Source organism: Sminthopsis crassicaudata, chromosome 2 (genome assembly GCF_048593235.1).
Source record: "Sminthopsis crassicaudata isolate SCR6 chromosome 2, ASM4859323v1, whole genome shotgun sequence".
In the NCBI taxonomy this organism is placed as follows: Eukaryota; Metazoa; Chordata; class Mammalia; order Dasyuromorphia; family Dasyuridae; genus Sminthopsis; species Sminthopsis crassicaudata.
This window is the reverse complement of record NC_133618.1, coordinates 109,189,589-109,203,803: the sequence shown is the minus strand read 5'-3', so window position 1 is coordinate 109,203,803 and position 14,215 is coordinate 109,189,589.

Below are 14,215 nucleotides of genomic sequence, written 5' to 3'. Positions count from 1 at the left end.
TGACACACATATAAACATAAAGTGCATCTTGTTATATATGTCAAAAGTACAATATAGAAAATTATATACACATCATTATATATTGATTTCTTAAAAGAATCAATATATACTCAATGTAGATTTCCAAAATATAGGTATTGCCGAATGCATACAAATATGCCTATAATATTAAAATACAGCTAAGCCATTTCTTTGAGAAATATATTGGCTATGTGTGCATTTTGCCACAAGCCATTTAGAAAGTGAAAAATATGGTCAACCAAACAACTTCTTGTTATGGTTCTTGTTTGATGTACTTAAACTGAATAATTCCCTGTTTATAGTGTCATCCCTGGAAAAGCTAGCATAGAAACCCTCTCTACCCCCAAAGCCACAGAGCCTACCTATTTGTACTTAATGGAAGCAAAAGACATTTTGTGATGGTCTTCAAAGTTTTTTGATTGTTTGCATCAGTAAAAAAAAAAAAAAAAAAAAAAAAAAAAGGAAAGAAAAAACAATTAGCACTTATTCTCCAATGTATGTATAATTGCTTATTTATAATGGCATGCATATATTATTGTACTAATTATGTATATTATAAAACTTGCAAAATAGAAATTCTAAAAGGAAAAAAAAAAACTAAAGAGGCAAAGAGGCAATCATATTTGATCATAGTCAATAGGAACCCACTGGAGATGATTGAACCAGGGAGTGACATGGTCAGACCTGCTCTTCAGGATAATCACTTTGGCAGCTGTGTGGAGGGTGGATTAAAAAGGAGAAAGATATGAGGCAAGGGGACTAATTAGGAGGCAATTGCAGTAGTCAAGGGGGGAGAGGATGAGGGCCTGAACTACTGTTGTCTGTGTGAGTAGAAAGAAAGGGGCAGATGCAAGATAAGTTGTGGAAATAGAAATGGCTGGATGATTAAAAATATGGGGTAGGGAGAGTGAGGAGCTAAAGATGAAACTCCTTGGGAACCCAGGTGAGTGTGGAGGGATTATGCTGCTCTTGATAGTATTCAGAAAAAGTGTAGGTTTGAAAAACAAGATAATGTAATGAGATTTTTGGTGGAGATGAAAACCTATTCATGCCTATCCACTCATTGGAATGCAATCTATCTCAATGAAAAGAAAAAGAGGAAGGGACCCAGATCTTACCAGCTCTTACCCCATAGTGGAGAGGTGTCCAGGTGGAGAGGTGGGACAAAGAGCCAGTTCATAGGTGCCTGTTGCAAGTAGATGGTGATATAAGAAATGGAGAGGGGAGGAGATGGTGGTAGTACTAGGGAAGAGAGGAGGAAGTTTCCCAGTGGTACCTATGCCTCTCTCATTCAAGTGCCCCATTATGAGATTACAGCTTGAGCATCCCATGTCTGATGCAGAAAAGAATCTGGGAGTTGGCCCAGTAACAAGAGGAAGGCAGACTATGGTAATATTGCCCTGAGATGCAACTCATCCTCCTACCATCTGACTGGCTGATCATACATAGCCTCCTTTGATGCTTTATTCCCCACTGATATATTCCACACATTGTGGAATCTCTATCATACTGGGCAGAGGACTAAGTTTGGAATCAATCAAGTCCATGTTCAAATCCTACATCTAAAACTTACTATGTGATTACAGGAAACATTTTAAATCTTCTCCGAGAACTATATCAGCATGGCTATTAATTACTACTCATGAAAATCTTGCTAAGGTGTAGTGGCCGAACTATGTTCATAACCACTGTGCCACCCAGACACAGTCCACAGCTCAGTGACACCTTTCTTTGGATTTCTTCTTCTCTATCCTTTTTTTCTCAGGTACCCTTTAAATGGCTTAAAGGTTGCTTATTCTCCTACTATATGTTGTTTACAGGAAACACACCTGAAATAGGGTGATATATTCAAACTAAAAGTAAAAGGGTGGAGCAGAATCTATTATGCTTCAGGAGAAGCCAAAAAAGCAGGGGTAGTCATCCTCATCTCAGATCAAGCAAAAACAAAAATTGATCTAATTAAAAGACATAAGGAAGGGCATTATATCCTGCTAAAGAGTAGCATCAATAATGAAGCAGTATCAATATTAAACATATATGCACCAAGTGGTGCAGCATCTAAATAAGAGACTAGTTGATCAGTGGTATAGGTTAGGTTCACAGGGCAAGATAGTGAATAAAAATAGCAATCTAGTGTTTGACAAACCCAAAGATCCCAACTTTTGAGATAAGAATTCATTATTTGACAAAAACTACTGGGAAAACTGGAAATTAGTATGGCAGAAACTAGGCATGGACCCACATTTAACACCACATACTAAGATAAGATCAAAATGGGTCCAAGATTTAGGCATAAAGAATGAAATCATAAATAAATTGGAGGAACATGGGATGGTTTACCTCTCGGACTTGTGGAGGAGGAAGGAGTTTGTGTCCAAGGGAGAACTAGAGACCATTATTGATCACAAAATAGAACATTTTGATTACACCAAATTAAAAAGTTTCTGCACAAACAAAACTAATGCAAACAAGATTAGAAGGGAAGTAACAAATTGGGAAAATATTTTTACAGTTAAAGGTTCTGATAAAGGCCTCATCTCCAAAATATACAGAGAATTGACTTTAATTTATAAGAAATCAAGCCATTCTCCAATTGATAAATGGTCAAAGGATATGAACAGACAATTTTTAGATGATGAAATTGAAATTATTTCCACTCATATGAAAGTGTTCCAAATCACTATTGATCAGAGAAATGCAAATTAAGACAACTCTGAGATATCATTACACACCTGTCAGATTGACTAAGATGACAGGAACAAATAATGATGAATGTTGGAGGGGCTGTGGGAAAACTGGGACACTGATGCATTGTTAGTGGAGTTGTGAAAGAATCCAGCCATTCTGGAGAGCGATCTGGAATTATGCCCAAAAATTTATCAAAATGTGCATACCCTTTGACCCAGCCATACTACTACTGGGCTTATATCCCTAGGAACTACTAAAGAAGGGAAAGGGACCTGTATGTGCCAAAATGTTTGTGGCAGCCCTTTTCATAGTGGCTAGAAGCTGGAAGATGAATGGATGTCCATCAAATGGTGAATGGTTGGGTAAATTATGGTATATGAATGTTATGGAATATTATTGTTCTGTAAGAAATGAACAACAGGAGAAATACAGACAGGCTTGGAGAGACTTACATCAACTGATGCTAAGTGAAACAAGCAGAACCAGAAGATCATTATACACTTCAACAATGATACTGTACGAGGATGTATACTGATGGAAGTGGATATCTTCAACATGGAGAAGAGCTAATCCAATTCCAATTGATCAATGATGGAAGGAATCAGCTACACCCAGAGAAGGAACACTGGGAAATGAGTGTAAACTGTGGGCATTGTTTGTTTTGTTTTGTTTTGTTTTGTTTTGTTTTGTTTTGTTTTGTTTCTCATCCCAGATTATTTTTACCTTCCAAATACAATCCTTCCTTTACAACAACAACACAATTCAGTTCTGTACATATATACTATAAGATATTTAATATGTATGGGAATGCCTGCCATCTAGGGGAGGGGGTGGAGGGAAGGAGGGGAAAAACTCAGAACAGAAGGGAGTACAAGGGATAATGTAAAAAAAAAAAAAAAAAAAAACAAAAACAAACAAACAAAAAAAAAACTACCTATACATATGTACTGTCAAAGAAAATGTTATAATTATAAAAATTAATAAAATAAGTCTATCTCCTAAAAAAAAAAAAAAGTTGCTTATTCTAAGTCACAGAGCAAGGCAGTGACTGCTCCATGAAAAGTCCTCAGTTCCTAGTCCTGTACTCAAGTCCGTAGACTATATATGTATATAAAAAAGGAATCAATATCCTAATCAAGGATTGGAGAGGGATTTGGCAGCTGGGAGGGAGCATGCAAAGGGAGATAACTATGTTTATTCAGAATAAATCAGTTTGTTATTCATCACAGGATGCTGCGAGGGCAGAGACAGAGCAGGATAAAGGGGAAATAGAATTTGATAAAACTGCCACTTTTGAGTCAGTCATCTGCTCTTATTCTAATGTTGGGTTGAACTCCAGCGAGGCCACTGTTCAAGGAGTAGGAAACTAGCTTTTGCTCAGTTTGCTGGAGTTCTCAGGTCTGGAGGGCTGTGCATTGTTGATCTCTTGGTTGGAAGAGCTTGTGCAAACAACTTTTGAAAGATATCAGTGTCAGGATGCAGCAAACAACAGTAGCAGCAGGAGGAGGAGCAGCAGTAGTAGCAATAGCAGTAGCAGCAACAGTAGCAGCAACAGTAGCAGTAGTAGTAGCAATAGCAGCAGCAGCAGTAATAATAGCAGCAACAGTAGCAGCACTAGGAATAGCAGCACTAGCAGTAGTAGCAGCAGCAGTTAGCAGAACCCTTCCCAAGGTCCATCGAGGAGAACTGACTTAGCACTGCTATCTGAGCTAGAGATTCTTCTCAATTTCCTTTTTTGAAGGACTGAGGAGGACATTGAAATGGGTGCAGTTCTCAACAACCAATCTTATTACTTTCTTTTCCAATCCTTTTAACAGTATCTGTAGGTAACCCCAGGGGATAATCATTGAACACATATCAGGATCCTGTTTATATTGTGAAAGACACTCATCCCTTAGTTTAAAGGAGATCCTGATTAATTACAATTGTCAAATGAAAATATTGACTGAAAGTGTATCCTTGCTACAAAATTTACAGACTTGTGAAATTCAACATCATTATTTCTCAGTGATGGCCATTTAGGATTGTAATAAAGCAGGGAACCTTTAGTTCAAACAAAAGATTAGAGTTAACAATAGAAATGTAGATTTGTGGTTTTACTCATTTTCTTTCCTGCTGATTTTCTGAACAGAGGAATTGATGACTTGGAAAACTCACCTGAAAGTTACCTTTTTAAAAAATTAGGCTAAATTTTCAAATATGTTTTTAACTCAAATTTTGCTCCTGATGACTGTCCATAGTGGAAAAGTTCATAACTGGGGCTTCAGGAAAGATCTGAAAATGTGGGTCTCTAGATTAGTATCCTAAGGCAGGATGCTTGCAGATTAAAGCAACATATGTTGACCCTTAAGCTCTTGAATTGGAGGCAATATGAATCAAGTAAGTTTGAGCTGGAATCCATGCTCCTGTTCTTTAAATGAATTACTGCTCAGAAATAATGATTTGGCCTTAAATCAGTAACATAAGGGCAATTCTTGACTCAGAAAACAGACATAAATCCAGAAAGGTTGGGGATCAGAAAAAATCCAAAGACATGGTTTCAGATTCTAGCCTTTGTGCTTATTACTTGTGGAACCATGGGCATATCCATTTATCCAAACTTCTTGGATCTCCAGTATGTGGTTTTGTTAGTTTTTTAATCTATAAATGAAGGATTTGGAATTGCTGGCTCTAAATCTATAAGTATATAAAATTCTAACATAGGGGTGAGGAGTTGAATAATATGATTTTTTAAAAAAGAGATATAAAATTAAAACTAACCAGAACACCAATCATATATACAAAAAATTAAAAATGTTAGTAAGATTGAACCATATTTCTATGCTACATTTATATTTCTCCTTCCAGCAAACAAAAGGGGACTTGACTTCTGTCTCCTACCTTAGTATAATTCTGAAAACTAGGTGGAATCTGTCCTATAATTGTTTCCATAAGGAAGGATCACATTCTACATCTGAATCTTTTATACACTCATGGCTCTGAGCAGACCTCTCCAAATGAACGGTGCTCAGAAAATCAGCTGCATGAGAGCTTCAGTGCAAGACCCTGGACAAAGGAACGAAAACAAGAAGAAAAAAAAGAGCCCCACAGCTAGTGCTTTGGATCTAAAGGGAAATAAACAGAAAAATTACATTTAGAAAGTATGGGCCAGGCAATCATTAAGATCATCAATATTGATGCATTTCGTTTTTGAGGAAAGTTGACCACTTTGCAGAATTAGAAAAAGAACCCATCATAGATCCATAGGTTATCAAGTTAAGGTTTTAAGCCATAGTAAGTGTAATTCCTACTATTATTTAACATTTCCCATTGGCCTAAAGGATATAAAATATATTAGAAATTCAAAAGTATATGTACTTTTATCTTATAGAGTATACTAATTCTTCTTTTGGCTTTTAAGATGGGGAAGAGACAGAGACAGGAGATAATGGGAAGAAAAGAGAGGAATAGAGAAAGAGAAGGGGGGAAGAGACAGAGATAGAGAAAAATGACATTATAGATATTAGTTATCTAACAGGTGGTTAATCCTGAACTCTGTAAAAGCTTTGACTACTCTGTTAGAATGTTCAGTGTGTACAATACTTAGCCGCCTCTGGCAGTATGATCAATGAGGGTAGCTCAGGCACTGGGTGAATATAGTGTGCTCTATCCCAATACTTGTGATTGGTGACCTGGGAACTATTTAGCCTTTGTTGGAAGGCATTCTGGGAATGAGGGAATAGCCCAGTCAAAGGGAGGCTTTATAGATGTGACTAGATACAGCAAATTCACAGTCAGAGAATGGTTGTACTAACTGTAAGCTTCATGTTAAATATTTCTCATTTTATCTTTAGACTGTTTAGAGAATTGCTTTTAATTTCTGGATTGGAAAGGACTCTGAAAGGACTATCAGGTAGTAAATAAATATCTGACTATATCTACTTAATGCCAATTTTATAAATTTGGTTAAAATTTAAAATGTATATGGCAGGTATCATGGTCCAGTGTTAAGATGGCCAGGGTTCAGAATTTAGCTCAGCTCTGTATTCTGCTTCTGTAACTGGAAGATGTCATAGAACTTTTTTAAGCTTTAATTTTTTCATCTGTAAAAAGAAAGTATTCAACTAGATTTCTTTTAAAGTTCTTACTAAAATCCATGGACTTTATGTTTTCCCCTTTGTTTTGATCCTTATAAAAACAAACAAACAAACCAAATTGTTTTATCATGTAATTGGGGAGAAATAAAAAAGGATAGATATTTACATGTGTGTATATATATACGTGTGTGTATTTCAAATATGTATATATGAGAAAACCAAATGATGAAACAATACCTATAGCATAAAAGAAAAAGATGTGATATAATATTTGTAATAATTCATTATCTGATATAAAGTAAGAGTTAACATTTATATGACACATTAAAGTTTGCAAAATGCTTTAAAATATTATCTCAGTCCTCATAATAATACTAGGAGAAAGATGCTGGAAGATATTGCACAGGATGCTTTCACAAAAGTTTTTTCAATATATTACCAGACAGAAATTTTCCTTATTTTTATCTGGATATTGAATATAAAAACATAAAGAAGCTCCTAAATAATTCCATGCAAAGATCCCATGTTCTGGTAGGCAACATTGGTCATGGAAGAAACTTTAGTTTAGAGAGTTAATTGTATTTATGTCCTTTTTGCTTAGGGAAACCTTGGGAAATTCCTAAATTATCTGGAAAAGCTTTAAAAATTAGCCTTCAAAAATCTGTATAAAGCAGATTAAAATGTATTATTAGAATGGCTCTTAATATTTTTTCCTGTTATCTAATTATTTTGGGGTGAGGCTCCAGGATGCATACAGATTTCAGAACTCAGCCCAATAGCCAGAGTGGAAGAGGCATAGCTGAAGTGTCCTTATCGCTCATCACTATGTACTTTCTGAAATGCAGAGCACCTCACTTATAAAAACAAAAAAGATGTAAAGCATTATCAGTACAAGAAGAGATTGCACAGTATGTTTTGACACTGGCGTTGTTGCCGCATTACAAAACATTAGTCACTGCCACAAGGTGGTAGTTGTTTTTTAAACCTGCAATAAGAGATATAACCAATCCAGAATAAGGTGCTGAAAAAACTAAGACTCACCTGTTAACATCTTCTTCTTGGTAGCTCTGAACAAAGGTCAGCATTATCAGGACTTTCTGTGGCTGAGAGGAACAGCCACCTTCGAAAAAACATCACCATTTTGACAGCTTTACCTTTCCAGCCACCATTTAGTCTACTATTTTTTCATTCCCTTTTTTCTAGTTTTTCTTCTTTTGTTTTCACCTTGGTAAAGGCCAGGGAATAACCTAAACCTGTGATTCAGGAGTATGAATTGTTTGACCACAGCCATTGGGAACCTGCTCCTTGATTGGTTCCTAAGGGTATCTGACTTCACTTTGTAGATATATGAAACTGAAACAATGTGTTCATAAAGTACTTTTTAGAAGTTCTTGACTCCATACCTTTGCATCTGGACAGAAAGCCCCTAACCTAAACTATGCTTATAAGAAATTAGTTTCTGGGTAAAACAGTGAGTTGGAGGAAGTTTGTCATTGGAGAACCCAGTAACCTTTTGCTTCTCCTCCTCCCTCCCAAGATTTGGTCCCCTTACAGTACCTTTTCTCTTCCCAGCAACAAAATATTCTCTAAGATTATTTGCATTAAACCCATAAATGACTGATACGGTTTAAAACTTTACATTTCTGAGAGACATTCACTTTAAACAAGGTTCAAAACTTTTAAGCTAAAAGGAATGAAGTTACAATAAGTAAAATTTTCAGACACTCACTAGAATTCACTAACACTTAATCTTTTTTGGTCATTGATCCCTCAGGCAGTCTGGTGAAATCTATGGAATCTTTTTCAAGAATATTTTAAATACTGGAATGAAATACTAAATTTCAGTTAGAAGTTGGTGAAAGTGATGTATTTTAGTTAAAATGAGATACTTTTTCCCATTCAATTCACAGACTCCCTGAAATTTATCCATTTAGCTACTTATAGGATATTTAGGAAATTATTATTTGGTGGGGTGGAAAGTGGAGTAGGACTATTTTATATAGACATCCCCATCTGAATGGGTATGGTGTCCTCCACAGTTCTAATCTGACTTAAGGATGATTCATTTTGGAATTAAGACTAGACTAAGGATATATTTCTTTATGACATCAGGTTCCAAACATGAGACCTGTGTGCTCCACTTGGAGGGAGAAGAAATCTGAGCAATTTTCTCTTCATAGAGACTTGCAGAAAGCAATTTTTGCACCAGATACTTCCAACCTAGAAAGAATGTAGATTTTATGGTCTTGATTTCTTAATCAGGGTGAACTTTTGTTAATGTTTCATGGCTTGAATATATGCGGTCATGCCATGGGCCCAGTGGTGATATTAGCAATAAGGACAATATTATTAATAACACTACATCAATATCAAGAGAGTTATAGAGTTAACATTTGTAAGTGGAAAGAAGAAGCTGGATTAACAGTTGCTTTTTCTGCAGTTATCTTCAGGTCCCTCAATATTTTATGTGCTCAGAGTTTATGGACTTGGATCTCTATTTGCCAGGCATAATCAAAGACTTGAAAACCCCAAACAGTTGTGTGTGTGTGTGTGTGTGTGTGTGTGTGTGTGTGTGTGTTTCTCCCCACCCCCTTTCTTCCTGATGAAATTTTATTGCTTCTTTGAAACTCTGAATTGGCCTCCAGCAGGGGTCTGTGTCCTTTTAAAGCAGAAATGCCCCATTTGAACTTAGCTATCACATAACACTTTCTGAGGCTGCTTGTCTGCAATGACTTAATTTGCACGGCAGGGCAGCCTGGAACCCACCAATACTCCCCAAAAGCCACCGTGAGCCAGAGCAGCCTGGCTATTACTAATTTTTTATTAAAATCCCTTAGGCACCCCACACAAGGCCCAAAAGCAGCTTTAATAATAGACAACATACAGCACATTTTTCTTGTATTGCCGTGTAATCAAATCTAAGGCTGCTGTTCACTTTCTTTGTTTTACCTAGAGGACCAGCTTCCAATTTAGTTGTGGCCTACACTAAACTGATTTTTCATTGTAATTAATGCCTACTTTGGCCTCAGCCACTTATACAACTTTCCATTAGAGGTTTGTAGCCATCCACAGAGTATTTTACTAAGTTACCCTCACAGACCTGCTACAGCTGCAATTTTGTTAAACTGTTTTTTTTTATTATTTTTGCAAAGAATTTTTAAATTGCTTAGCTAAATAGTTTTTTCTTTCTTTCTCTCTCTCTCTCTTTTTTTTTTTTCCTTTTACTTTCCTTCTGTCTCTGTCTCTCTTTCTTTTCCTCCCTCTGTTGTACCTATTAAAATGTTTGGGCAAGGGTCCAAGGTGGAAAAAACACCCCTCCCCACCCCCCAACCACCTCAGCGTTTAAGTGATTTCAGAAAGGCTAGTGGAACTGATTTAGGCCCAGGGTCTGCTGTGGTTAATTTTCAGTCTGTGTTTTGTACTGTCCATTTCCTCTGAAATAGTACCTGAGGTTTAGGGTTCCTCAGCACAGGATGTTAGCAGACCTCTGCAAACATTCAGGAGGCAGTTTCCCACCACTAACCTTAAAAAGATTATGGCAGTGGGCCCAGGGTCAGATTGCATAGATGAAAAAGTATAGGCTGTGTTTTTGCTACACCCTGGACCTTTTTGCATTGGACTGGCTGACATTTTCAGTGACTTTTCTTAGTGCCTTGTTTTCAATTGGCTTCCTCGAAGATCCTGGCTCTGCTTACTGCCCCTCCCTGCACCCAACAAGCATTACTAAATCAGAAAGAACAACTATTAGTAATTAGAGCCTGCTGGCTCCTTGAATGTTTCCCTTTCAACCTGAAGGTGCTGCTTTCAAGAGGACCCAATGAATCAGCAAGGTCCCTCAACACATAATCAATAGAGTGTAGCCACTACAAAAGGAACTCAATGAAGGCCATTCTGGAACATACTCTTTGAAGGTCTTTGGGGGTGGAGATGGGGGCATCTTGGTGAAAGGAAACTCTCCTTGTGTGTATGTGTGTGTATGTGTGCTTGTGTGTGTGTTCGCATGTGTGCCCATATCATATTTTTGTGCTTTATTGTGCTCTTTTTGAACTCTTAGTTTTAAACTGTAATACTGTAAACTATCATACCTTAGATTGCAGGTATGATAGAAAGAAGTCTGTTTCTGTCCAGTAATGAGCAGTGCATTTCTTTCTTACAACAGAAATAGACACAGGTCAGTTTGCTGGAGAAAACAGTTTACCTTCTCAGCTGTGGACAGCTTATTTTCATGAATACAGGGATGGTTGGTAGTTAATCTCTGCCTCAGATCTATATTGTTTGTGCGACTGTAGGTGTTTTTTTTTTGTTTTTTTTTTTTTGTTTGTTTTTTTAACCCCATAGAGTCCTAGGCAGCTATTTGAGACTCTTAAAGATAGCTGTCATCTGCTTTGATAGACGGAGATACTATGTCCAGAATTTTCTATAAAGATGAAATCATGGGTCTGTACTCATAAAAAAATACAAATAAAGGGGCCTTTTATGTTCTTGAAGTTCTCCAAGGATGTGAAATATGATGACCCTTTTAATCAAGGGATATTGTTTATCCTTTGATCTTGAAAAATTCCAGTGACACCAGGAGGATGTCTTGACTTGAGAGAGAATTGGATTTGAATGAAACAGAGCACAATGTTGTCAGACTTGCTCTCTCTTCCAGGGCAATCAGAGTCCAGTGGCAAGACAAAGGTCACGATGACTGGCCATTGCCCAGGATGTAGAGTCATACGCCTCTGTCTACCCAGCAGGATAGAGGTGGGCTCTCTTCTTCCTCTCCCATTGCCAGAATGCCTACTTGTATTGTCAGCATTATTTGTCTAACCCACAATTATCCCAACCTCCTATTCAGATTTCACCAATTTGTTCATCCCATACTTGTATGGTTGTGAAGTTCTCTATTCCTAAAAACATCCCTAATTTCCTTCAAATCCTAACTAGCATCCCATTTTCTCCAGGAAGGCTTTTCTAACCTTTCTAAATACTAGTTCTTTCTTTTAATAACTTCCTTTTTTCATGTTTATACCTTATTCTTTTGCATTTGTTTGCTTGTTGTCTTTTCCATCAGAGCAGGGACTGTCTTTTGCTTCTTTTCTTATTGCCAGCATTTAGCATAGAGCCTGGTAAATAGTAGGCTCTTAATAAATGTTTATTGATTAATTGAGACCTACAGTCTTCAAGGTGACTGAAAGAGGATTTCATCTTTACAAGGACTGTTGGGAATAAATCCCTGTCTAAGCCACTTAAAGACAAAGACTAAGAGCACATTCATTCCTGATATTCTAACAAACTTAGTTGCCCCAATAAAAGCAAGTCCTCAGAGAGTTCCCTAAAAGTCTAGAAAATTTCAACACAAGATCATTTATGTTCTTGAAAAACTTACCATTTACAAGAGAAGACTGCTTTTAAGCTATATTTAAGAAATACAATATAGAAACATAGTGATTTTCAGGGGAAGATAGTAGGTAAGAGGACTTCTTGTAGAAGGTGAGATGGAGTTTTAAAATATGTTAAGGATTTGAAGAGTCAGAGAACATTTGAAATTCAGCAAGGGCAAAGGGATGGAAAGAAGAGATGGAGTGTTACATGTAATAAACAAGAAAGCCTATTTGGCCAAATGAGTGTTTGTGAAGTTAGTAATGTGTAATAATGTTGGAAATGGAGAATAAGTGTAGATTGTGAAGGACTTTAAATATGTCCTTAATATTTGCTCCTACAAATCAAAGGAAACCAGTTAAGTTTATTTAATGTACTATACAATTATCCTGAAAATTAATGTCTGCCTTTGAGTATATCTTTAAAAAAAAAAAAAAAAAAGATCCACAAAGATTTTATGTGGAAAAAGTGTGTCTATTTATTATGGCTATTTCCAATAACTGGCTAAATACCCAAAGAGGAATGTATTTGTAGCTTGAGGAGTTGTTTGACTTATTTTATTTTCAAATCTCATACTTGAGTTATTGAATAAATTTATGTTAAGAATATAACATCATTAGGGGCTGTTAGTGTAACTGCTAGCAACTGTTGGTGAGGAAACTTTTAAATGGTATAACAAATTAATCAACCAATATTATTGAATTTTCCCCCAAAAGTTCTATTCCATTTGAATTGGATGCAAGGGGATACCAGCAATAATACTGGGGACCTATAACAAGTCCATCAAGGGACTTAACTTTTTATGCAGTAATAAAGAATAGACCCATGAGAATAGGGGCATCAAGATTTTCTTTCTCCATAATTATGAACAGGGTCAAATGGAAACCTGTGGAGTTCCTAAGCTATCAAATATAATTAACATCAAAAAATATCAGGATGAAAGATATTTTCTCTCTAATTCTAAATCCTAGTAATTTGATTTTATATCTCATCACTCAACTGAAACATCTTTTCCCAAAGTTACCACTGATTTCTCATTTGCTAAATCTGATGGTCTTTCTAATCCTTTCTCTTTCTGTCATATTGGACATGATTACTTTTTTCTCCTGTATATTCTTAATTTTCAGGGTGTTTGTGACATTGTTATATACTGATTTACCTCCTATTTGTGAAACCTCTCTATCTCAATCTCCTTTGCTGGTTTATACACATAGACACCCCTACTATGGGTTTTCTTCAAGTTGTATTCTTCTTTATATTTACTGTCTTGAAGACCTCATCAGCTCCCATGGGGTTAACTATCATTTTTATACAAATGACTCTCAAATCTGAATAATCAGCCCAAGTCTCTCTCTTGAGATTTGGTCCCAGATTACCAAATACTCATTAGATGTCTTATATTGGCTGTCTCATAGGTATCTCAAAATCAACATGTGTAAATCTAAACTTACTATCTTTACCCCAAACACTCCCCTCTTCTCAATCTTCTCACCTATGTCAAATACACTATCATCCCTAGGTTCATGATAATGGCATTATCCTCAGCTCTTTACTTTCCCTCACCTCAAATAGCCAATGAGTTGTCAATTTACTCTTTCTACCTTCACACTATCTCTTGCCACTGATTCCTCTATACTCACAGAGCTACGCCTTAATTCAGACTTGCATTACCACTTGCCTAAATTAATGTAGCAGTGCTCTAATTTATCTTCTCACCTCCAGTTTCTCCCCACTTTAGTCTATAATACATATTGCTACCAAGTCATTTTTCTTAAGTTCAGATTTGGACATATCATTTCCCTACTCAGTTAACTTCAGTGTTTCCCTGTTCATTCAGTGTTCAAATATAAACTCCTCTTTAGCTGTGAAAGTCCTTGATAGCCTAATTTTGATCTATCTTTCCAGCCTCATTAGCCTTTATCTCCCACTCTGTAGTAAAGCCAGACTGGCCTTCTCATTTCTTAAAACAAACATTTCCCTATCTTTCACCACAATTTTTTTGAATTGGTTGTCTTCCCCTCCACTCCCTCCATAACTGGAGTGCAACTAGACTTCAGTGGCCATTC